The 27,880-nt window shown below is 37.7% G+C and overlaps 1 long non-coding RNA gene across 1 annotated transcript; it reads left to right on the top strand.

Annotated features, from left to right (window-relative positions):
* Positions 1-2,352: 2,352 nt before the first annotated feature.
* On the top strand, positions 2,353-5,013 carry LOC149133403 (uncharacterized). The gene is made up of 2 exons (XR_016243525.1): positions 2,353-2,783; positions 3,660-5,013. It is a non-coding gene; the product is annotated as an uncharacterized LOC149133403 (long non-coding RNA).
* Positions 5,014-27,880: the final 22,867 nt, after the last annotated feature.

Genomic DNA, 27,880 nt, shown 5'->3' with positions numbered 1-27,880 from the left:
AATTCGTTCCAAATTTTGTCCCAGAAGACAGGGTTTCTCAAAGAGAGAGACAATGTAACATTTCCTTTCGAGTTACCGCCCCTGAATATTTTAATTTTCATACTTTTAAACCGCTTTGAAATATACCGTCTATGACGTTTTAAAACTGTGACACCAAACGGAATTTCTCTACTTCTCTAGCAAGGCACGGGAAGGTGTTTTATCGTCTCTTTCTCGTCTGCAACTATTCGTTTTCTCACGCTTTGTCTCTCTCCGTTCTCTCTTCTACTCAGTCCTTCTCCGTTTTCTCTCACACTTTCTCTCTCCCTCTCTTTCTCTCTCTATCTATCTATCTATCTCCCTTCTTCCCTCCCTCTCTCTCTCTGCAATATACATAAATCTATAGGTGACGAGAGATATTTTAACATAAATGGACAGATGTATTATTTTGCCTAGTTTCTAGGCGATTCCAGAGTATAGCTGTTTTGTACGAACAGCAATGTATAGCCCAAAACAATTCATCTTCACTTTATAGCAATTGATACTCATGAATTGGCCAATATTTCGTAGCCATCAAGGCGGTGAGCTGGCAGAAACGTTAGCACGTTCTGAGTTCAAATTCCGCCGAGGTCGATTTTGCCTTTCATCCTTTCGGGGTCGATAAATTAAGTATCAGTTGCATACTAGGGTCGATCTAATCAACTGACCCCTTCCCCAAAACTTTCGGGCCTTGTGCCTAGAGTAGAAAAGAATATTTCGTAGCCATCTCTGTGGCAATTAAATCGTCATCATATCATATCCAACATTTTAACACGAAAACGCAGAATGGAGCATGTAGTCCTTACCCCGACACATTGCGTGAATAAAATAAGCAGGCGAGACATGGCTGGATTGCCTCTCATCGTGCATTAGATTGGCCAAAACTAACCTGGAAATAAACAAAAACGGCAACAACAGCAACCAATCATTTTCCTCTCTTGTATTTTAATAAGTTACTTTCATCACAATGGGAAATCCCATCTATCTATTGATCTGTCAGTCCGCCTGTATGTTGGTCTGTCTTTCTATCTGTCTGTCTATCTAGCTATTCTATCTATCTATCTATCTAGCTATATATCGCAAGTAACCTAGACGACTCATGAGCACAGTTCACCTCAGTTTCTTCCATTCAATCATTTCGAAAAACACTTGAATGATTATTTTTTTCCCAGTCATTTTACGATTCAATTTATTATTGAACAGTTTGTCGTGAAAAAAAGAACGTACAATTTCACAGCATTGTATCACTGTTTCTTTCTGCAATCTCTCACTCTTACCTGATGTATATATGTATGTATGTATGTATGTATGTATGTATGTATGTATGTATGTGTTTGTATGAATGCGGGTGTATGTACACGAGTGGGAATGTGTATATGTGGTTATGTGTCTACACAGACGCACACATACATCTCAGCACGACCTTTAAAGAAATTAAGCCACCACTACTTTTAAAAGAAATTTATAACAAAAACAGGAAAGAAAATTATGAATCTTTCTCTCAACAAAACTTACAAATAAATATTCATTTACCATTGTTAAATTTTAATGAGATACTTTCCGTACAGTACAACTTATAGCGTCCACATATAGTTTCCATGTTAGTATCAGTACAACTGAGGATCCACCAAACGTCAAGATTTTTGCTACATCGAAAGGATGAAAGACAAAGTCGTCCTCCGCGGAGTTTGAACTCAGGACGTAAATACAGACGAAATGCTGCTAAATAATTTTCCCGGCGTGCTAACGATTCTGCCAGCTCGCCACCTTAATCCATGGAAATATTGGAAAATATCTAGAATACATTGCTTTTGTATTTGGTTTGCAAGATTCTTTATGTGAACTCGTGTGTTAAAACAAATTTTGTTGTGTCTAGGGAAGTCATTGTGTCACTACTACTAACACACGCACTGATTCAATTTCACTACTTTATTATTAGCCAGCAACTAATTAATCGATTGTCTGTTTATTTTGGTAAAAAAAAAGTCATGGAAAAGGTTGCAAGTAACAACGAAAGAGCTTTGACAAGTAAAACCAAAACAAATGACTTACTGTTTAATGACTCTCCCTAGACACAACAAAGTTTAGAATACATTTCGGTAATTTGATTGAAATATTTAAAATAAATTGTCTGTGACGTCATAACTCTTTTACTGAAAAAAGAATTCATGTCTTCTTTATGGTATTTCATTATCTTTTTATCTTCCTCACTCCAACCTTCCTTCTCTCACGCTCGCTCTCTCTCTTTCTCTTTCTTTCGTTTACACTTCCTATGTGCGTAATGTATATATATATATCAATGAAAGATGGCATATATTTAACAGACAGACAGACAGACAGACAGACAAATAGATAGATAGATAGATAGATAGATAGATAGATAGATAGATAGATAGATAGATGGATGGATGGATGGATGGATGGATGGATGGATGGATGGAAAATTCCTTCAAGACTACATTATATTCTCATCGAAATTCATTTCGATACTCTGAAAATAGGACAGCAACGAGTCTCGCTAAATATGTCTGGCAGTTAAAAGAAAGTGATACTCGTCCTTTCAAAATCAGCTGGACAATCTTGGAGAAAGCAGCACCATATAAACATGGAGCATATAGAGGCCCAATGAGGCACAATTTGTGCCTGACTGAAAAGTTTTTCGTCCTGTTGCAGGATAAATACGCACTGAACCAAAGACGGCAGCCTTTAAATTCCTGCAGACATACCACGAAGTATAAAATGTGAAGCGGAAAAATACCGTACGGGTAACATTGACTTTCGCATTTGAACTTGACTTTTTCACCTAAAAACGGGCACCATTATAACATTCATTTTACATTTTCGCCTTCCATGAAAACCTTCGACTGGATACAAACTATTTTTATTATTATTACGTCCGCCTTAGCGAAGGCAGAAATATTGTTTTCAGCCGTGTTTGTTTGTTTATTTGTTTGTCCATGGACAAGATATCTCAAGAACCGCTGGATGAATTCGGATGAAACTTTCAGGGATGTTTGGCCTCATGACTGGTACGAACCGAATAGATTTTGGGATTGATCCAGTACCGGACAAGGATTCTGGATTATTTTTGCTGTTGTTTTACTTAATTTTTGAGAGCGGTCGGGTTCATTTTTAGTATTCTCATTTGTGAGAGCAGTCGAGTTTATTTCAGATATTATCATTTTAAAAATCATCTCTGGCTAATCGTTGGCGTTGCTTTGGTAGAGGTTTGCGCTCTCTGAGTGCTCTTGTTTTTATTATTTTTATTTTCATTATTTTATTGTAACTATTACTTTTAAATGCACGTTTTCAAACCACATGATTGTTTTTTACATTGCAATTTAACCCATAAAATACCTCTCAACGTTGATTTTTTTAATGCACATCTATAAAAGTGCATCTACAATCGCCCTAAATGAGTTTTAAAGATATCGAATACCCGAATGGATTTTTTATTAATTTGTTTTACTTTTTGTATAATTTTTTATTATTTTTATTACTTTCATTGCATTAATTTATCATTATTATTATCATTGCAGCTTTGATAATAAAGATAATTAATTCTTGACTATTCCAAAATCAAGATATGTTGTTCATTTAGCGATGCTCATTTAGCTTAGTTTTTTTTTTTTGTGCTCCAGCATGGCTGCAGTCAAATGACTTAAACATGTACAAGAATAAAAGAATACGATGTCGACAGCTACTATGACAGCCAAGGAGGAAAACTCTACATGGTCGCTAGATTTGCAAGAAGTAGCAGCCAAATTTCCTCTACATCGAATCCTGCTATGTTACATAAAAAATAGTGACACAGATGATAATCTCAAAAGGAAATGACACAGCAAATAATAATCATATGGAGGTACGTTGTATTTCGTTATGCAAACAGAAAATACTATAAAGTATATCAAATGCTTTTATAAGTCAGTACCTCGTTCTACTGTGTTAGCAGTGCGTTTTATATTATTTTGTTAAGAATATTTCTATAGATAATCTATAGAAATTATAGCCCACACCGATTTTTGGTACAAGTACTGATACTTTGAAAAATACGCACAGTTCACCCTGTAAAGTAGTTTATTAGGAAGGTCATTCGGCTTTAGAAGCATGCCAAAGCAGGTACTGGAGAAGAACACAGTCCCTCAACTCATTGGATCCTGTTGAATCATTCATTCATTCATTTTGTATACGAGACGTCAGATGTAAACCAACAAACAATGAGCTCGAAGATGAAACATAGGTAATGAGCATATATGCCATATTTCGAGGGGTTTTGCCCCTTCATCAGCACCCATCTAACCCATTATTCATCCTCGAACACATTTATTAAATAACCACCACACATAGTAGTGTAAAGTTATTGGATATACCAATTTACATATTTATTTCTTTATTGCACACGGGGGGGGGGCTAAACGTAGAGGGGACAAACAAAGACAGACAAAGGGATTAAGTCGATTACATTGACCCCAGTGCGTAACTGGTACTTATTTAATCGATCCCGAGAGGATGAAAAGCAAAGTCGACCTCGGCGGAATTTGAACTCAGAACGTAACGGCAGACGAAATACCGCTAAGCATTTCGCCCGGCGTGCTAACGATTCTGCCAGCTCGCCGACCTATTTACCAATTTATATATTAAACGCATTCGATCTCATTGTTTGTTTGTTTACATCTGGCGTCTCGTATACGAAACGTTGTAGCAAAAGTCAGTGCTGGCAATAATTTCCATAGACTATATTTAGAAATAATCTTAACAAAATACAGCAAATAACGTAGTCTTGCAAGCTCGGTAAAAAGTTGGATTGTTACGACTAGGAGTTTTTCCATTTTACTATACTACAATCGAAAAATTCTGAAGGAATTGTGGTTTTCATTAATCCATGGAAATATTGGAAAATATTGAGAATATAGTTCAGAAATTTGGATGGATTATTAAAGATATATCGTTTCTGATGTCATAATACTTTAACGGAATAAAATACTTTCCTGCGTCTTCTTTACTTCTCTCTCAGTAAGATACCACAACGGTTTTTCTTATTTCTCTTTATCTTCCTCGGTTTCTCTCCTACCTACTCCCTCTCTCTCTCTCTCTCTCTCTCTCTCTCTCTCTCTCTCCTCTCTCTCTCTCTCTCTCTCTCTCTTTCTCTCCCTTTCTATAAATATTTCTGCAAGTTGTATAACTCGACAGACGACAGCAGATATATTTAACATATAGAAAGATATCAGTCTATTCCAGTCTATTCCAGAATCTAATTGTTATTATGTACGAAAAAGTGACACCGCAGCCATGTACAATCCATATCTGCTCATCTACACTTCGTAAGGAAGTATAACAATCAGTGGGTCTACATCTCATAACCATCAGTGTGCCGACGAGGTGGCCAAATAGTCACTATATCACACACAACTTTCCTACACACGAAATGACACACGAGGACATTCTGTCCACCATTTACATATTGCGTGAAAGACAGAATAGTCATGACTGGATTGCCATATATTTGTTTGACCAAAACTAACCTCGTGATGAACAACAATATTCAATGTGTAATTAAATGGAGGAAAATGCAGGTGAAAATCATGATGTTACCGAGTATATAGAATGTTTCCCTGGGGTATTTAACTGCAGTCATATTGTTCATAACATTAATACCTTGCAGCTTCTATTTATTCAATGAAATATTGGAGAATAATATTAAGAATATAGTGGGAGAATTTGGATGAAATATTTTCAAAATGTCTATAACGTCATCATTCCGAGAATGAAACAAATTTTCCAGCGTTTCCTTTAGTTCTCCATTAAGTGTAAAGGCATTAATAACGATGTTCACAATTTTTCTAACATCCTATCATATCTCTCTCCCTCTTTCTCTCCTTCTCTTTTTCTCTCTCTCTCTCTCCCTTTCACTCATGCACACTCACTCACAAGCACACTTAATATGCATACACATATCCACACACACACACACATACTGAATATGTTACATTTACTAAACACGGTATTACTGACGGTGCACGAGCCAGTTCATCGTTTTTAGGCATTGTTTATCGGAGACTACATAATCTATTTTGTCCTTCCTTTTTGCACACATACAGCGATGACTTCAGTCTTTTTTAGCAGCTGCTATGTCTAGCAAAACCATAATTACCATTGACTAACTTCTTCGTTGGTAGCAGCCAAATCCGTTATAAAATTTGTCCAATATGTATGGGATGTGTTTGAGATGAGTTGTTTGAGGGCTATGGTTGGTGTGACACGGATGGAGAGGATGAGGAATGAGGAAGTGCGAAGGCGAGCAGGAACGAGAGAAAAATTAACTCTTGCAACTCTTAAAATAGATAGACGAATGTTGAGGTGGTTTGGCCACATGGAAAGGATAGATGAGGAACGGATGGTAAGGAGGGTGATGAAGGCTGAAGTAATAGTCAGCAGAACCAGAGGCAGACCTCGGTTTGTGTGGATGGATGGAGTGAGGAAAGCTTTGGTAGTTAGAGGTCTTGGAGTGAGAAAGGCAAGAGAGTTTATAAATGATAGGAAAGCTTGGAAAATGTTTGTGGACAGATGAGTGAATTTGATGTTGCTCAAAGGGGTACGGAACCAGCATCATGCAGCGGGGGTAAACCAGCATATGCTGTCGGGCCCCGCTGCTGATATTGGGGGTTGCATTCTATGCCTCGACCCAAGCATGGAACGTGGCTCGCCTCTTGGGGCTGGGAAATGAATGGAATGCCAGATGTGTGTCTTGTTGTGGCTACCCACTCCTAAAAGAAATGGGGAATAGGCCTGGGTACATAAAACAATGTATGTATGCATCACTTCTACTATAGACACAATGCCTGAAATTTGGGAGGAGGGGTGAGTCGATTACATCGATCCCGGTACTCAACTGGTATTCATTTTATTGACCTCAAAAGGATGAAAAGGAAAATCGCTTTTGGCAGAATTTAAACTCATACATGAAGCCCAAAAATATGTCTCTTTTTAATTTCTATCCTACCAACCTTACCCTGAAAAAAGATTCTAGTCGAAATATTGAATTTTCCACTCCCGGTAGCAAATTCATTATATAGTATGTCTTGCCGACACAGACCAATGCCAACCTCTTCGGAGTCTATTTGGTCATGTCATGTATGTATATGTGTACGTCATTATTCAGTTTATTTCAAGATTTCTTGCCAATAGAGAAAGAACCGGTTTCTAACTTAGATCTAAGGTTCCTTCAACTAAGTTCCACAATTATGCACAGTTTCTCTTCTTTATCCCAAATCATTATATCAAGTCTGTCGTGTTTATATGCTTACATTTTATTGAGGTCTTCACAGGTATATTCCACCAATACTCCTTTTTTATTATGAGTGGCTATGGTTTCTACCATATTGTGGGTTCTTATTTCTTTGTCCTCGGGATTATCTTTCCGACGGATTTCATTATAGAATGTCCTAGCTACAACATCATGTCTCATCAGTAGATAACATCGTGATTACATTTTCGAACAACTGCTTATGACGTGGGTGATATCTTCGGTGTTAACTCCCCAAAGTCTGCATCAGTTGTCACATTTTACGGCTTTTCCTGCATCTCTATCCCTTTTGCGCATCAAGTACTTGGTTGATATTTCCTGTTCCTGGATTGCAAATGCATGCCCTTCAAAGTGGGAGGTAGTAATCCGGCTATTGGTCCATGATAAACTGCTTTGATGATCGATGTTACTATCATCACGGAGCTTTCTACTAACATATCTATGCATAGTCTTCTGCTCATATAGTCTCATTCTTTCATCTGATGATACGTTGCGGTGGAGTCGTGTGACTTCTTCGAGCATGTATTCTAGGTTACCATGTATGTATGTATGTATGTATGTATGTATGCATGCGTGTACACATCCACGCATGTATATATATTTCTCAACACAATCTTTAAAGACATTAAGCTCCAACTTCTTTTAAACGAAATTTATAACAAAATGGAAAGAAAGTTATGTATCTTCGTTTAAATCTTTCTTAAAAACATTCGTTTTTCTCTGATAGATTTTAATAACTTGCTTTTTTTCCCAATAAGGAACGCCATGTATCTATCTCTACATCTATTTATCTGTCTATCCATCTATCACTATTTTTCACTCGATATGTCATCCAATAAATACGCAAGTAATCTAGACGACTCACAGTCATCGTCCACTTCAGTTTCTTCTGTTCAATCATTTCAGAAAATTGTTGAGTAATCATCTTTTTTTTTTTAATCATTTCATAATTTCATTATTGAACAGTTTTTCATGAATAAAAACCGTGCAATTTCACAAAGTCAAGACAGTGACGCAATGCACTTCTTCCTCCTCCTCTCTCTCTCTCTCTCTCTCTCTCTCTCTCTCTCTCTCTCTCTCTCTCTCTCTCTCTCTCTCTCTCTCTCTCTCTCTCTCTTTGTATTTGTATGCATTTATGTATGCATATATGTATGTATTTTGTATGTGTGTGTGTAAGTGTGTATGTATTTGTGCGAGTGTATATATGTGTGTGTATGCGTATGTATGCATTTACATACGCCTGCTAATATATTTCTCAAAGCGATTTCTAATAAAGACATTAAGTTGCTAATTCTTTTAAATAAAGTTTAGTTCACAAAAAAACGAATTTTCACTCTTTTAATTTAACAAAACACAACTTACGAATAAATATTAATTTTAGTCAGTAAAATTTTAATAAGTTACTCTCTTTACAATAAGAGATGTTATTAATCTGTTTTTCCATCTATCAGTCTTTCTATCTATCTATCTATCTTTCAGTCTATTTGTGTTTCTCTCTGTCTGTCTGTTTTTATATCTATCTATCTGTCTGTCTGTCTATTTCTCTACCCATGTGTCTGTCTGTCTATCGCTGCTTTTAGCTTGATCTCTGACTCAACCACGTGTTCACATGTGTTCAATTGTATGTTGCTCTCAGTAAAATTTAGGATCCAACGGACGTAAGGACATTTGCCAGTCAAAGTTAATTTACCAAAAGGATCTCACAAACAACCCAATTAAATACACACATTGTATAACTCCTGCTGTGTTACATTAAAAAAATTACACAGATGATTGTCCCATATGGAAATGGCGCAACAGATAATGTACTCTTGCAGACCCGGTAAAAGTTTGGACTGTCACGGCCGGAGGTCTTCTGATATTATAATCTTACAACCAACTTCTTCTGAAGCAATTGCAGTTTTTCATAATTGATGGGAAGTGTACAAGCTAAATAGGGCGAAACGTTTGTGACCCTTAGATACCTGCTGACGATACGGAAGAATTTCCAACATTGCAATGAATTTAGAAGAGTTTGCAAAACCTCTTCGTAGCTTCTGCAGTTTCTGCCTGTATCCAAAGCATCTCTGATGATTATTTCACTCATTTATTTCACCTTAGAAAATATTGACGATATGCTTCGAGAATTTCGATTAATTGTTTAAAATATATTGTATATGACGTCATAATAAGTCAAATGAAAAAATACCTGTAACTTCTCTATTGATAATACCAAAATGGCGTTTCAGAGTCTATTTTCTGCTATTCTCTTTCTCCTGTCTCTACTTCCTATTCCCTTCAATTTTTCTTCCTCGCGCTCATTCTCTCTCTTTCTCTCTTTCTCTCTTTCTCTCTGTTTCTCTCTCTCCATCTATCTATCTATTTATCTCCATCTCGCTCTCCTTCTCTCGGGCTCTCTGTGCAATTTACCTAAACCTACAAAACACGGCAGATATACTGAACATAGATATATTACGCCCGCTAGTTGCTAGAACATTCCAGAATATCGGTGTTATCATGTTCGAAAACGTGATACTGCAACCATGTATAAATCCATAAAAATTCATCTGCAATTCGTAAAAAAATAAATATCCATCATCGACTCCATATTGGAGCCGACGAGGAAGTTAAATCGCCGTCATATCACACCCAAATTTCCTTTACACAGAAAGAAACCTGAGAAAATGTAGTCTTCCACCTACACATTGCACAAATAAAAGATTGCCTTTTCTCATGCATTTGTTTGATCAAAATTGGCTTGGTGATAAACAACAACAGCAATTTAAATGGTGTCCATGAAATATGGGAGAAACTGAAGCGTTGGAAGATCATTCAAAGTTGAACTTCATACTCAAATTATATAAAGTGATGTTACTGTGTGTATAAAATGGTGCCGTGAGGTATTTTTTGCTGGAGCCATATTGTTCATAACGCTAATATATCGGTGCTTCTATTTATTCAATGAAATATTGGCAAGTAATATTATAGTAGATGGTGGAGGAATTTGAATGAAATATTTTCAGAATATCCATAACGTCATCATTCCGTGAATGAAACTGTCATTTTCCAGCGTCTTCTTTCGTTCTCCATCAATTGTTAAAGACATTAACAACAGCATTTACATTGGAGCTTCTACTTATTCAATGAAATATTGGGAAACATTGAGAATATAATGGAGGACCCTGGATGAGATGAATTATTATCTTTCAAAATATCTATGATGTCAAAATTTCCTAAATAAAACAATTTTCTTCCTTTCTCTTTGGTTTTCTATTAATTGTCAACTAACAGCGATTTTCAGTTTCTCTCTCACCCCATTCTCTCTTTCTCTGTCACTCTCTCTCTCTCTCTCTCTCTCTCTCTCTCTCTCTCTCTCTCTCTTTCTCTCTCTCTCTCTTTCTCTCTCTCTCTCTCTAGCACCTACTTCCTCTCTTCACTCCTATCCACCTTCTCCCTTCCACCCTCTCTTTTCATCGTCACCCCTCTCCCTCGTTACCCCATCCCTACACATTCTAACACCACCATCCCTATACATCCTACCCCCATCTCATCCCTTAGAACCCACCCTTGCTTCCTCCACTCTCGCCTCCCCCACACCCCAACACCACACACCACCATACCACACCACACCACTACACCACACTCCACCATATCACTCCACACCACATCACACCATCCCTCACACATTAGCACTGACCACTTCCCAGCACCCACACCATCATCCACACACCTACACATGCACACACGCACGCGTCAATGTCACCATCCCCCTTCTTCACGCACATACACGCTCTCACATACACACGTACGCGCACCATCGTTTTGGGATCACCACTACTTCGTTATCTCCCCTTCTTCCTAGCTCTCCTGTGTGGCCCCTCTGTCCGGCATTCGCCATGATTGATCGGTAGCCACTAAACCTTTTTTTTCTATTTTCTCTCCCTGTTTATTTCTGTGTTCCTTTCTGTCGAAGAGCGTAGGCTCGAAACGTAAAAGACTTTCTCACTTCCCGAGCGTTAAACTAATACATCTGTTGGTTGTTTACACACCCGTCTTCGTCCTTTGTCTTTTTGTAAATTCTGAAATTTTAAAATTTATAGAAAAGCAAAAGACGAAGACAGGTGTATAAACAGCAAACAGGTGTATTAGTTTGATGCTTGGGTAAGTGAAAAAGTATTTTACGTTTCGAGCCTACGCTCTTCAACAGAAGAGAGAGAATATAAAAATTTTGTGGATTTAGCGGTCAAGCATATATATATATATATATATATATGTATGTATTATCTTGATCTTATGATATTTACTTTGTATTATATTATACTTATTTATTGTGCTTTTAATTATTAATTTTTCTATATGTGACTGGATTTTCATCGATGAGTTCATGAACCTTGGTTCTTTTCCCTAAAACTATATATTTATATATATCTTATACTGTGAAACTTAATTTAATTTTAATTTTTAATAAATTGATTTTAATTGAGTTTTTACCTGTAATTTTGGATTTTATCCCTAATATTATTATGTATGTATGTATGTATATATATATATATATATATATATATATATATATCTTCCTCTCCAATTTACATAAATCTAAATAAGACGGCAGATATATTCAACATACAGAAGTCATATATATTATGTTATCTAGATTCTAGACTATTTCACAATCTAGTTATCATGTACGAAATAGTGTCACTGCAGTCATAACAGTTTATCTACACTGTAAGACTGGATAACTGTCAACGAGTCTTCATTTCATAACCATTAATGTGCCTACGAGGAAGCTAAATAGCCGTTGCATCACACCTTAGGGGTCCTTAACACGGTGAGATACATTGGAACATGTTGACACATGTAGTCTGACACCTAGATAATGACAGGATAATCTTGCCTCGGATTGCTTTGCGTCATATATTCGTTTCATTCGATACGGAGATCAGCAGCAACAACAAGAACAATGAATGTGCAATTAAAGAAAGTCTCCGAAATATAGAAGATAATGTAATAGTAGAAGATCGTTCTATGCTGAAGATTATTCTCAACTTATAAGGAGTAATCTTATTTAATATGTAGAATGCTCCCCTGGGGTGTTTTTACTGAAACTGTATTCTTCATAGCAATAATACTTCCTTCACAATAAGAAATCCCATCTATCTATCTATCTATCCATCTATCTTTCTATCTATCTATCTACCTATCTATCTAACTGTCTATCTATCTATCGAACAACCTATCTATCTATTTAGTTTTTTATCTATCTATACATCCACCTATCTGTCTATCTATCTACCTATCTACCTATCTATCTACCTACCGAGCAACCTATCTATCTATTTATTTATCTATCTATACATCCACCTATCTACCTACCTACCTACCAATCTATCTCTTTGTCTGTTTGTCTGTCTGTCTACCTATCACGTTCTTTTCCCCGATCTCTCATCCAATGCAGAAGTAACCTAGATCAGTGCTTCTCAAACGATCTGATGTGGCGTCCCGGCAGTTTCTTTTTCCAATGTTCCAGGGACCGGTAATATTTCTTCGTAATATTAATTTGTACCGGAAACAATATATATAATGAATAAAATAAAAGTCGACAATTTTTTCATCTTATATTTTTTTTTTGTAAACTAATAATACAATATTACAAATAATACAACCGATGGTGATGTGTTTACGTCCCCGTAACTTAGCGGTTCGGCAAAAGAGACCGATAGAATAAGTACTAGGCTTACAAAGAATACGTCCTGGGTCGATTAGCTCGACTAAAGGCGGTGCTCCAACATGGCCGCAGTCAAATGACTGAAACAAGTAAAAGAGTAAATGAGTAAGAGTATTACATAAGCATTTTATGATGTTTCTTTCTTTTCTGGAAACTCACCACGTACCGGCAGCCGATGGCTCGCGTACCGGCGCCGGTCCGCTGACCACCACATCGAGTAACACTGACCTAGACGGCTCACAGGCATTGTTCTCTTCAGTTCTGTTCATTCAATCATTTCCCAAAAATATTTGAATAGTTATTTTCTTACAGTCATTTTATGATTCAGTTTATCATTGAACAGTTTGCAGGGAAAAAAAGAACATAACTTCACAAAGTCAAGCCAATGACGTCACGACAGCGTTTTGTCATCGTTTTTCTTTTTTTTTTTTTTTTTTCTTGTTTGTTTCTCGAGCTCTCACCGAATGCACTCCCCCTTTATCTCACTTTTTCTCTCTCTGTCTCTTAACCTCTCTCTTGCTCTTCCTTTTCTCTCTTTCTTTCTCTCTCTCTCTAACTCTCTAACTCTCACTCCCTCGCTATTTCCCAACGCATGTATATATATATATATATATATATATATATATATATATATATATATATATATATACATACACATATATGTATATATATGTATATATATGTATATATATGTATATATATATATATGTGTGTGTGTGTGTGTGTGTGTGTGTGTGTGTGTGTGTGTGTGTGTGTGTGTGTGTGTGTGTGTGCGTGTGTGTGTGTGTATGCATGTATATATGTGTGTGTGTTTATGTACTCATGTTTGTATGCGTGTGTGTTTGTGTATGCAGTCATATACGTATGCACACTGACACTCGTATTTCTCAACACTATCTCTAAACACTTTAAGCTACCACTTCTCTTAAAAGAAGTTTATCGCCACACGGAAAGAAAATTATGAATCTTCGTTTTTAAATTTCCTTCAAGAAAACTAACAAATAAATATTCGCTTTTCTATTTATGCTTTAGCTGCTTTTTTCTGTTAAATTCTAATAACTCACATTCATTACAATACAGCTAGCATGTTCACATATGGCCAGTTGATAATAAGAAACTCTCAAGACAGCTGAACAGCAGAAGGTCTTCAGAGAACACACCCCAGTCAGGCAAGGCCTCGGTCCTTAACTTCTTACACTCTAAGGGACCCGAGCCACATAGAAATCAGTTGAGATGTGGGTTTCATCCGACGTAAAGATTTTTGTTGGTCACAGCTAATTTACTTTACCAAGAGGATTTCAAATATTTCCAAATTAGGAAATTATAAAATTCACTTTAAAAATTATACACATTGTTTGAGAGTTAAAATTTCCTGTAGCATCTTGTATTTAATGTTGCATAGAGAATTAAAAACAGTTACAAAACTGGTCTTTTATCTTTTGTCTTTTACTTTTTTCAGTCATTAAACTGCGGCCATGCTGAGGCACCACCTTCAATAGTTCTTAATCGCTGAGGCACCACCTTCAATAGTTCTTAATCGAATGAATTAACGCCAGTGCTTATATGTTTTTAAGCCCCGTGCTTATTCTTTTGGTCTCTTTTGCTGAACCACTAAGTTACTGGGACGTAAGCACACGCATACCAAAGACAGATACATAAGTGGATATATATGTATGTGTGTATTTATGCGAGTGGGTATGTATGTATGTGTGAATGTGTGTGTATGTGTGTTTATATGTGTGTGTGTGTATGTGTGTATATGTGTGGGTATTGTGTATATATGTGTGTGTGTATGTGTGTGAGTGTGTGTGTGAGAGAGAGAGAGTGTGTGTGTCCGTGTGTAGTTCGAATTTACAGAAAACAAAAGACAAAGACAGCTGAGTGAAGAACAAGCAGGTGCTTTCAGTTTCTATCTACCGAATTTACTCGCCCCGAGATTCTAGTAGAAGATACTTGCCCAAGGTGCCACGCAATGAGACTGAACTCGGAACCATGTGGTTGGGAAGTATACTTCTTATCCTACAGCCACAGCTGCGCCTAATTTGTAATCTGATCCACCAATTCTTTTATTTCACTTTTGTTTTACATTTTTTTTTACTTAATTCTTATTTAACATATACCGACATTTCAATGAAACAAAGAGTTGCTTATTCCGAGCAGAAATCAATGGGTCAAACATTTAGTCCGCTTATAAATTTGGTCCAATTTTCTGTTCTAGAAAAAACGATAACTCAAAGAGATCGACACAAGATTTCATTTTCAGTTATCACCCTTGAACCATTCTCCTTTCATATTTTCAAACTGCTTTGAACGCTTCACGTTACGACACAGTTTGTTCGTTTAGTGATGTTCGTTTCGTTTTAATTTTGCATGAATTGTGACTATGGTAGCCAATGTGGTTAACTACGTGGCCGATCCATCTGCTAGAAATAGCAGCCAAATCTCCCTCGTATCACATCAAGCTGAGTTACAAATGGCGATGGCACATCTACATAATATACTCTTGCAGCTCCCACAACAGGCTCGACTGTCACGGCAGGATGTTTTTTTACGTTTACAATATTGATGAAAAATTCGGATTTTCTTAACGCAAGGAAATAGTAGAAAACATTGATTTGTGGGTCAGGAATTTGATTAATTATTTAAAATATATCGTCTGTGACGTTAGAATAGTTTAACTCAATAAAACATCTTCCTGCGTCTTCTTTAGTTCACTCGCAATCAAGGTGAAAGAACGGTATTTTATAATTTATTTTCCCGAATTGTTATCTCTCTCCCTCCCTCTCTCTTGCGCTCTTTCACTCTCTCGCAGACGCGCTTCTCTCTCTCTCTCCCTCCCTCTCTCTCTCTCTCCCTCCCTCTCTCTCTCTCTCCCTCTCTCTCTCTCTCTCTCTCTCTCTCTCTCTCTCTCTCTCTCTCTCTCTCTCTCTCTCTCTCTCTCTCTCTCTCTCTCTCTCTCTCTCTCTCTCTCTCTGCAATTTATATAAATCTATAGACGAAGGCACATATAGATAGACAGATAAATTATGCTCTCTAGTTTGCAGATTATTTCACAATTTAGCTGTTATCATTTACGAAAAAGTAACACTGCGGTCACGTATAATCCATAACAATTAATCTAAACTTCGTAATGAGTTTATATTTCATGACCATCAGTGTATCTACGAGGAATCTAAGTCGCCATTATATCATACCTTACTGTCCTTAGCAGGGAAAGACACATTTAAAATATAGTCTGGCATCTACATATTGCGTAAATATAAAATGGACTAGTCATTGCTGGGTTGCCATTCGCCATACTTTTGTTTGATCAAAACTCACTTGGAGATAAAGAACAACAAAAGCTTCGATCAATGTGTAATTAAATGATGTCCCTGAAATATGGAAGAAAATTAAACTGTGGAACATCATTCTATGCCGAAAATCATTCTCAACATACATGGAGTCATATTACTGAGTATATAAAAAGCTTCTCTGGAGTATTTTTACTGCAGCCATATTGTTCATAGTATTAATACATTCAAGATTCTATTTATTCAATAAAATATTGGCAAATATTGAGAATATAGTGGGTGAATTTGGAGGAATTATTTTCAAAATATCTATGACGTCATAATTCTGTGGATGAAACAGGGATTTCCCTGCATCTTCTACAGTTCTCCATCAATTGTCAAAACACCAACAACGACATTCACTGTACCTCTCTCCTTCCATCTTTTCTTTCTCTCTTTCTCTCTTTCCTCTCTTTCTCTCTTTCTCTCTTCTTCTCCCTCTCTCTTTTCATATCTCTTGATATCTCTCTCTTTCTCTCTCCTTCTGTCTCACACACACACACACACACATTAAGGTGGGGTAAAGAACTGAGACTGTTCATAAGGGAATAAACACCGCTGATACGTAGTCATGCAGCCCCTAATGGGGCTGGGCTTCATGACTACAAAGTTTCAATCAACTCATTCTGAAGGAATTACGGCTTTCGTTTCTCCATCGAAATATAGGAAAACATCGAGAATTTATTTCGAGGATTTAGTTGAATTTTTAAGATTATGTCAACTATGACGTCATAATACTTCAACTGAAAAGACATCTTCTATGTGTGTGTATGTGTATATATGTGTGTGTGTGTGTGTAGTTCAAATTTACAGAAAACAAAAGACAAAGACAGGTGAGTAATCAACAAGCGGGTGCTTTCAGTTTCTATCTACCGAATTTACTCGCCCCGAGATTCTAGTAGAAGACACTTGCCCAAGGATACAAGATCAATATTTTATATCTTCCTATATTATTCGCCTCTGTCTCTCCCTTTCTTTTCTCTTTCTCTCTCTCTCTCTCTCTCTCTCGCTCTCTCTCTCTCTCTCCATCCTATCTGCCCTTCTCACTATCTTTCTCTCTCTCCTGCTCTTTCTTTCCCTCCTTCTTTCCTCCCCACTCTCTCTCTCTCACACACACACACACATACACACACTCACACTCACACACCGTACATACTTCTACACATATGCGCCGCTTCCTGTCGGCCTTGACACATTTCCTGTGTCCTTATGTTTACAAGGGGGAGACAAGCATAAGGACACAGGAAATGTGTCAAGGCCGACAGGAAGCAGTGCAGCTTCCTAGGTCTAACCAACAGTAGTATTATTCCCTTCAGGGGACTGTCACATTAAGTTGTCAGCATACAACTACACCATCGTATCACTACTGCATAAATCTCTGAGAGATTTAGAAATGTATTATTTCTAAACTGGATGTATTTTGTTTTACAATGATCCACCCAACTCATTTTGAAGAAATTGTAGCTTTCATTAATCCAGAAAAGTATTGGAAAATATGGAGAATACAGTAAAGGAATCTGTATGAAATGTTTAAGATATATTGTGTATGACATCGTGATACTTTAACTGAAACATATTTTTCTGGTTCTTCTCTCTCTCTATCACGTCACTAGAACGTTGTTTCAAACTCTTTTTATCTTCTACCATTACTCTCTATCTATCTATCTATCTATCTATCTATCTATCTCTATCTCTCTATCTCTCTCTTTCTCTCTCTCTCTCTCTCTCTCGTTCTCTCCCTTAGCAAATTATATAAATCTATAGAAGACAGATAGAGAGAGAGACACACACACATACATACATACATACATTCTTAAAGGCATACATTACATACAGACAAACATACATACATACATACATGAATACATACATACATGCATACATACATAGACACACACACACACACACACACATAGATATGCATACATACATACATACATACATACATACATGCATACATTCATTCATGCATACATACATACATACATACACATACACACACACATACATACATACATACATACATACACATACATACACACATACATACATACATACGTACATACATACATACATACGTACATACATACATACATACATACATACATACATACATACATACATACATACATACCATTAACACCGAGGATTAATCTCCAAGGAATTAATTCTCTACTTCTGGGATCTTTTTTCATTTTCTTCTTCTAACCACTTGAAGATTTTTCAATTCTCAATGGATTATTTTCAAATTTTCCGCTCAGATGTAGATTTGCATGTTGATGACAAATATTGCCAAAAAATTACTAATAAACAAGATGGAAGCATTTAAAGTTGTATATTTTTAGTCAATGAAATGAGTCCTGTGTCCTCACCAACGGAAGTTGAAACTGTCAGCTGCCATAGTTACCATGGCAACAAACAGATAATTATAGTTATAGTGATGGTTATGATGTCTTGCATAAACAAGTGTTGATCTTATCACACCAATACTAGTGTCTAATCGTGGGCCTCCAACATGGAAATCGCTGTATACACTAACTCCCTCTTAAATATACAAGATACTGGAAGGTCGCTGGTATGACCGCGTGATTAAGAAGCTCGCTTTACAACCACGTGGTTTCTGGGTCAGTCCATCTGTACGGTACCTTAGGCAAGTGACTTATACAATGGCCCTGGCCTGACTGCTGCCATGTGAGTGAATTTAACAGACGGAAACTGTATGGAATCCCATCGTGTGTGTGAGAGAGAGAGACTTTGCGTTTGTGTTTGTCACCTCATCCACTGGTGACAACTAATGTTTGTTTAGAAATAATACATTTCTAAATGTCTCAGAAAGATTTATGCAGTAGTGATATGATGAAGTTGTTGTATGCTGTCAACTTAATGTGACAGTCCCCTGAAGGGAATAATACTACTGTTGGTTAGACCTAAGAAGCTGCACTGCTTCCTGTCGGCCTTGACACATTTCCTGTGTCCTTATGTCTCCCCCTTGTAAACATAAGGACACAGGAAATGTGTCAAGGCCGACAGGAAGCGGTGAAGCTTCCGGTGTCTAACCAACAGTAGTATTATTCCTTTCAGGAGACTATCACATTAAGTTGACAGCATACAACTAATGTTGGTTTGTTTACCTTCCCGTAACTTAGCGGTTCGGCATAAGAGGAGATATGATAAGTACAACGCTCAAAAAATAAGAACTGGAGTTGATTTGTTCGACCAAAACGCTTTGAGACGGTGCTCCAGCATGGCCACAATCCAGTGACTAATCGATAAAAATAAATTTGATCAAATATAAAAGATAAGATGTCTATAACGACGTCGCCCTGTCTTTCTTGCCTTCTTCGCAAATTCGTTAACTTATCTCCATTACAAATCCATTCCTACTTCTCATTCTCTTTGACAATAGCGTTAATACATTAATGATCTTTCTGGCTCTAGATTTCTAAACACTCTTTCTTTTATATACAATGATATTTTCAAGTTTTCATTTGGTCATAAAAATATATCGCTCCGTAATTTTTTTTTATTTCAAAATTATCAACTATGACGTCATAATCCTTTAATTGAATCGATTTCCTGCGTTTTTCTTTTTTTGTTCTATTTCAATAGTTAAGATACCAAAATGCTATTTCATACTCTCTCTCTCTCTCTCTCTCTCTCTCTCTCTCGCTTCTCTCTCTCTCTCTCTCTCTCTCTCTCTCTCTCGCTTCTCTCTCTCTCTCTCTCTCTCTCTCGCTTCTCTCTCTCTCTCTTTCTATGTATCTCTCTATTTTTCTCTCGCTCTCTATTCGTTTCTTTCCTTCTCTTTATTTATCTATTTCTTTGTATCTATTTCTCTCGGTCTATCGCTGTCTATTCATCTTTCTACCTACTTCACCCTGCCTTTCATCTTCACACTTTTATCTGTGTGTGTGTGTGTGTGTGTGTGTGTGTGTGTGTGTGTGTGTGTGTGTGTGTTTATTGTATACTCTACAGCAGAAGTTTGCAGACACATTTAACACAGACAGAGCGAATACATTGTGTTTTATAAGACGGAAGACTGTCGTAGTCCTCGAAAGACGGTTCGGCGATTTGTTGCTGAACAACCTACACAAGTATGAACGATATTTTCTAGGTTTACAAGGAGCAAATGCTTGTGCTGTACATTCGCTCACTCTCTCTCCATCAAACCGACGTTATCTGAACCGGTTCTCGGTGTTATTTCTTTACTAGCCACAAGGGGCTACATATAGAGGGGACAAACAAGGACAGACAAAGGGATTAAGTTGATAATATCGACCCCAGTGCATAACTGGTACTTATTTAATCGACCCCGAAAGGATGAAAGGCAAAGTCGACCTCGGCGGAATTTGAACTCAGAACGTAGCAGCAGACGAAATACCTATTTCTTTATTGCCCACAAGGGGCTAAACATAGAGGGGACAAGCAAGGACAGACAAAGGAATTAAGTCGATTACATCGACCCCCAGTGCGTAATTGGTACTTAATTTATCGACCCCGAAAGGATGAAAGGCAAAGTCGACCTCGGCGGAATTTGAACTCAGAACGTCACAGCAGACGAAATACCGCTAGGCATTTCGCTTGGCGTGCTAACGTTTCTGCCAGCTCGTCACCTTTTCTCGGTGTACCACACGTCCAGTGTCGAAATGATCGCAGAGTAACGTGAGATGAAATGTTTTGCTCAAGAACACAACGTATCTCCCGGTCCAGGAATCGAAATCACGATCTGGCGATGTGCGCGCAACACCCAAACCACTTGGTCAATGTTCTCACTGTGCTTTATATGCTCTGTCGTCCGCAATAGAAGTTTGGCTTCGTATATAACATACACAGACCGATATACTTTGTTGTGTATATTCTGCAAAACAACTGTAGGGATTATATTTAACACATACAGACCCTTGGCTTTTATTGTATATACTCTGTGATTGAAGCCTGAATATATATTCAACACACACACACAAGACGATATATTATATTCTACATGCTCTTACCGTAATAGAACTCTGGAAAAATATTTAAGACACACAGACCGGTATATTATGCTCTCTACTTCGGAAAGTTCCCTAGAATAGTTCATTATTATCTACACCAGAGTGACACAAACGCTATATGTCATACATAACAGAAAGGTAGCGAGCTGGCAGAATCGTTAAGACACCCGATAAAATGTTTAATGGCGTTTCTTCCGGATTTCTACATTGTGAGTTCAAATTCGCCGAGGTCCACTTCGCTTTCAACTTTATGAGTACTCGGATTGATGTAATTGATTGGCGCCCTGCCGTAAAAACTGCTGGTATGTGCAAGAATTTGAAACCATAGAAAATTACGATTTGTTACTCTCTCAACGAGAGATATTTAGCAACAGTGCTCTAGAGTAAGGATTATTTGCCAACGTAACATGGCAGTCCTGGTTTAGGACTAATGTTGCTGTAATTTGGCCCTAAATAAGGACAGAGATAGTGTCATATAGCCAGCTGGAGACGATGTCTCCTGGGGCTAAATTACAGCAACATTCGACCTAAACTTGGACTGCCATGTTATGTTGGCGAATAATCTTTAATTTGAAACCATTATACATAACAGTTGATTGACGTTTAGTAAGAAGACACAGCGGGGCATCGGCAGAGCTGCTGACATTAGTTTGGTTTACATCATTGAACAAAAGTTTGAGTTCTGTTTGAAGAGTACACTGGGAAAAATAATAGTTTTGTTCTAGTTGTTTAGTTCAGGTCAGTCCTGATCAAAGACAAATATGATCAACGATGCTCCAGCCGTGACTGTCCTGTCATTTTGTGATTTTTATATCTCTCACTACATTTATATTATTTTCTTATAATGAATGAAATGAAATAAAGTAGCTTGCTTTCGAACTACATGGTCCCGGGTTCAGTCCCACTGCGTGACACCTTGGGCAAGTGTCTTCTACTATAGTCTCGGGCCGACCAAAGCCTTGTGAATGGATTTGGTAGACGGAAACTTGAAGAAGCCCGTCGTATATGTATATACGACGTGTGTGTTTGTTTGTCTGTGCCCCCCACCCAGCATTGTTTGACAACCGATGCTGGTGTGTTTACGTCCCTGTAACTTAGCGGTTCGGCAAAAGAGACCGATAGAATAAGTACTAGGCTTACAAAGAATAAGCTCTGGGGTCGATTTGCTCGACTATAAAGGCGGTGCTCCAGCATGGCCGCAGTCAAATGACTGAAACAAGTAAAAGAGTAAAAGAGTAAAGAGTAATGATTATTAAAAGACACCTTACCTGTCAAAACCCCAGAATATTTTTCACGGGACCATGAAGTTGCTCCGAACCTACTTAGAAAATTTGATTTAAGCCATTCATTATTTCTTTTCCTCATCTTCTTTGTTCCGATCCCTGGCATTGTCAGGATACGAATGGTCCACACTTTTTAGCCCTGCAACCTATTTGATATATTAGGGTCTCTATAAGTGATGTTTAAATATTATCTGGTATGTTTAGACAGCGACCCGGCTTCATCTCGCTTGATGTACGCTCACCTCACATTTTGTTGTAACAATTCAATTGTGAGAGTTTCGTATTTCATATAAAGAAAATACTAGAGAGAAGCGTGAATAAAAATCACAAAATCTGGGAAATAGATACAATCCTTCAAAATATAGGCACAAGGCCTAGATATAATTCTTTGAAATATAAGTAAAAGACCCGAAATGTCAAGGAGAGTGTTAGTAGATTTCACCGACTCCAGTTCCGGGCGGTCATTGATTTTATCAACACTGAAAAACTGAAAGGCAAAGTCGATGTCGGTGGAAGTTGAATATATATAAAGCCATAAGAAATGTTACTAAGCGTTTCGTCGGCTGCCTAATGTTTCTGCTGCTAATCCACACCCTCTAATCCGCCAAACAAATATGATAAATTGCAAAGATGTTTAGAGAAATAAAAATTGAATTAAATTTTAAAATAATATATTTTATTAAGTAAGGAAATTTATAGATAATATGCATAACTTTAAATTCAAAATATGTTTTGTGGTGTTGGCATGGCTGTGCTTTTAAGACGTTCTCTTTGCAGCCATGTGATTTCGGGTTCAACTGCGCGGCGCCTTGGGCAAGTATCTTCTACCTGGGTTGACCCAAAGCCTTGGAAAACTGTGGAAATCTGTCGCGCACACGCGTGTGTGTATGTATGTATTATGTGTTTGTATGTCTTAATGTTTGTAACTACCACCATCGCTTGACAACTAGTGTGCGTTTTCTTACTTTAGCAGTTCGGCAAACGAGAACCGATAAAATAAATACCAAACATTTTGAAACATTAAGTACTGGGGTTTATTTGTTGGACTAAATTGTTTAAGGCGTGCTCCAGCATGGCCACAGTCCAATGCTGAAACAAGCAGAAGATAAGAGGTTTAATTAAATGAAGAACTCAAATTTTCCTTTAATTTCAATTAATTACGGTAAATATTTCTTTTGGTGAAGTCAATAAAACGTTTCTGGTTATCTTATTGATTTCCTGGTTCGTGCCAATATTATCGATTTCCTGGTTCAATTTCTATCGAACCCAACATGATTTGAACTCAAAACCAACCAGACCAAGATTTTCACAATGTTCAATCCATTTATGTCGTGCTAAGCTGCTTCGGAAATTTATGGAAATGAATCCAGAGTAAAATAACGCTAAATTTATAAGGGAGAAAACTCTGATATTACCAACGAATTGCAAGGGAGACAACTCTCCTTGCAGATTTAAATAAAACTATAATTCCGGAAAACAAGTTTCCTTCAATATGTTCATAAACAGATCTAACAATACCATGTCAACTCTGTTGTATGAGATAGCAATTTCCCTACGTTTACTAAAATCAGATAGAGTTACACAACATCGGACTATTACTTCATTTATTGACCTTGGGAAGATCAAAGGCAAAGTGAACCTCGGAAGTGGGATTTCAACTCAAAATATTTTAAAAGACAATAACTAAATACCGCAAAACAGTTTGTCTGGCACTCTACTACTACTATTACTACTACTACTACTACTACTACTACTACTACTACTACTACTACTATTGCTGCTGCTGCTACTACTACTACCTGACTACTAACAATAATAATAATAATAAAACTAATAATAATAATAAAACTAATAATAATAATAAAACTAATAATAATAATAATAATCCTTTCTACTATAGGCACAAGGCCTGAAATTTTGAGGGAAGGGACTAGTCGATTACATAGTCCCCAGTGCATAGCTGGTCCTTAATTTATGAACCTCCGAACGGATGAAAGGCAAAGCCGACCACGGTGATTCAGATTTTATACGGGGCATATAAGACGACCCCTAGTTTGGGTGGGGTGATGTTTTAAAGTTCAAATTCCATCCTATACGCTGGTATATACGGTATACAAAATGAATTAAATGAGTCTTGGTCTACGTTTAATCCGGCATTTAGGCTAGACTTCGCAACTGTTTACGTCTCGCTCAGAGATTTATTATTGCTCGTTTCTCCTTTTTCGAGATCAGCGACAGTTTGTCACTGGAAAGAGCATATAGTATTTTGAGTACGGAATGAGTTCTCATCGCTAGTGGATGATTGTCACACGTTGGAGGCGAGCTGCTACCCAGAAAGCCGGGTCTATGTGTTACACGTAAGGCTAGTGATGAGAATGATAATTTCCCATCGCGAATACTAATCGGACACAGACAGTGTGTCGTTAGCCAGCTGGAGGAGATGTCTTCCTGGGCTATAAACAACAGTAGCGTCGACCTTATGGTTCCGCCACATTGTGGTGGCAATTATATATGTATAAATAAATAAATCAATAATTTTACTCTTTTACTCTTTTCAGTCATTTGACTGTGGCCATGCTGGAGCACCGCCTTTAGTCGAGCAAATCAACCCCGGGACTTATTCTTTGTAAGCCTAGTACTTATTCTATCGGTCTCTATTTGCCGAACCGCTAAGTGACGGGGACGTAAACACACCAGCATCGGTTGTCAAGCAATGTTAGGGGCACAAACACAGACACACAAACATACACACACACATACATATATATATATATATATATATGTGTACCGGAACCATGTGGTTGGTGAGCAAGCTACTTACCACACAGCCACTCCTGCGTCTATATATATATATATATATATATATATATTCATAGCTTCAGCTCAAAACTGTGTCCATGCTGGGGCACCGCCATTATGCTACACTGTTATTATTGAGAGCATCCTCTTGTATGTGGCATCTCGTGAATAAGGGAGTTTGATGTCGCAACCTCATTTCACCTCTTACTTCGAGGTAGGTTCGTCTGGTGTTCTCGACAAGAAGAGATCCAGTTTTCATTGGAAAATACCTACATTGACTTTGTATAGGTCCTTGAGGAGAATATGACAAAGCTGTGATCAACTGAAACCCAGGCTCTTTCAGTAAATGGTCCTGAATCGCGATAGCATTATTAGGATCCTTGACACTGTGCAGCGTCCGAGGAGGGGTTATTTCTAAGAGCAGGATTGAACGTCGGCCGTGGAGGGGGCAGTCTAGCGTTAGTGCCGGATTAAACGTAGGCCGTGGCGGTTGGGTGTCTAGCCTAAGTACCGGATTAAAAGTAGGTTGGTGGAAGAGGGCAGGTAGTCTAAGTGCCAGATTGAACGTCGGTCGTGGAGAGGGCAGTCTAGCGTTAGTGCCGGATTAAACATAGGCCGTGGAGGGTGGAAGTATAGCCTCAGAGCCGGATTAAACGTAGGTTGGAGGAAGAGGGCAGGTAGTCTAAGTGCCAGATTGAACGTCGGTCGTAGGGGGGAGCAGTCTAGCGTTAGTGCCGGATTAAGCTTAGGCCGTTGAGTGATGGGGCGAAGTCTAACCTAAATGCCGAAATTAACGCAGATCAAGACTAAAATACTTGAGGACGGTCACTTTCCTCTTTGGCCAAGTCTTCATTACCAAGGCGATGGTAATGGTAAGGAGGGGGAAATGCTGTCCTTGCATGAATTTGCTGAAAAGGACTTGAGAATGAAGAGAACGGCCTGCTTGATTGGGTTACTATTAACATTAACACTTTTAAATTGAGACTGCTTCGGAAAGAGCATATATTCTCAATAGTCAGAGTCTATGAGCTTCCTTGATAGACCCCCCCCCCCCATGGTGGTTGTCACCGTGTTGGGATGTCTCATTTAATTCATTTTGTATACCGTATATACCAGCGTACAGGATGGAATTTGAACTTTAAAACATCACCCACCCACCCCAAACTAGGTGTCGTCTTATACACCCCGTATAAAATCTGAACCGCCGTGGTCGACTTTGCCTTTCTTCCTTTCGGGGGAGAGTGTCAATAATTTAGTACCAGTTATACACTGGGGCCAATATAATCGACTAGTTCCCTCCTTCTAAATTTTAGACCTTGTGCTTATAGTAGAAAGGATTATTATTATTATTACTATTACTAGTAGTAGTAGTAGTAGTAGTAGTAGTAGTAGTAGTAGTAGTAGTAGTGGTAGTAGTAGTAGTAGTGGTTGTGGTGGTGGTGGTGGTGGTTGTGGTAATAGCAGTAGTAGTAGTAGTAGTAGTAGTAGTAGTAGTAGTAGCAGCAGCAGCAGTCGCAGCAGCAGCAGTCGCAGCAGCAGTAGTAGTAGTGGTGGTGGTGGTGGTGGTGGTGGTGGTGGTAGTGGTATTAGTAGTAGTAGTAGTAGTAGTAGTAGTAGTAGTAGTAGTAGAGTGCCAGACAAACTGCTTTGAGGTATTTAGTTATTGTCTTTTAATATTTTGAGTTGAAATCCCACTTCCGAGGTTTAACTTTGCCTTTGATCTTCCCAAGGTCAATAAATGAAGTAATAGTCCGATGTTGTGTAACTCTATCTGATTTTAGAGAACGTAGGGGAATTGCTATCTCATACAACAGAGTTAACATGGTATTGTTAGATTCATTTATGAACAAATTGAAGGAAACTTGTTTTACGAAATTATAGTTTCATTTAAATCTGAAAGGAGAGTTTTCTCCCTTGCAATTCGTTGGTAACATCAGAGTTATCTCCCTTATAAATTTAGCGTTATTTTACTCTGGATTCATTTTCGTAAATTTCCAGAAGCAACTTAGCACGACATAAATGGATTGAACATTGTGAAAATTCTGGTCTGGTTGGTTTTGAGTTCAAATCATGTTGGGTTCGATAGAAATTGAACCAGGAAATCGATGATATTGGCACGAACCAGGAAATCAATAAGATTACCAGAAACGTTTTATTGACTTGACCAAAAGAAATATTTACCGTAATTAATTGAAATTAAAAGAAAATTTGAGTTCTTCATTTAATTAAACCTTTTATCTTCTTCTTGTTTCAGCATTGGGCTGTGGTCATGCTGGAGCACGCCTTGAAGGATTTAGTCCAACAAATAAACCCCAGTACTTAATGTTTCATAATGTTTGGTATTTATTTTATCGGTTCTCGTTTGCCAAACTGCTATAGTAAGAAAAGGCACACAAGCGATGGTGGTAATTACAAACATTAAGACACACACATATACACACATA

This window comes from Octopus bimaculoides, chromosome 11 (assembly GCF_046866305.1).
Source record: "Octopus bimaculoides isolate indiv1 chromosome 11, ASM4686630v1, whole genome shotgun sequence".
Classification (NCBI taxonomy): Eukaryota; Metazoa; Mollusca; class Cephalopoda; order Octopoda; family Octopodidae; genus Octopus; species Octopus bimaculoides.
Note: the sequence above shows the minus strand (reverse complement) of the source record. Positions and strands in the feature narration are given on the sequence as shown.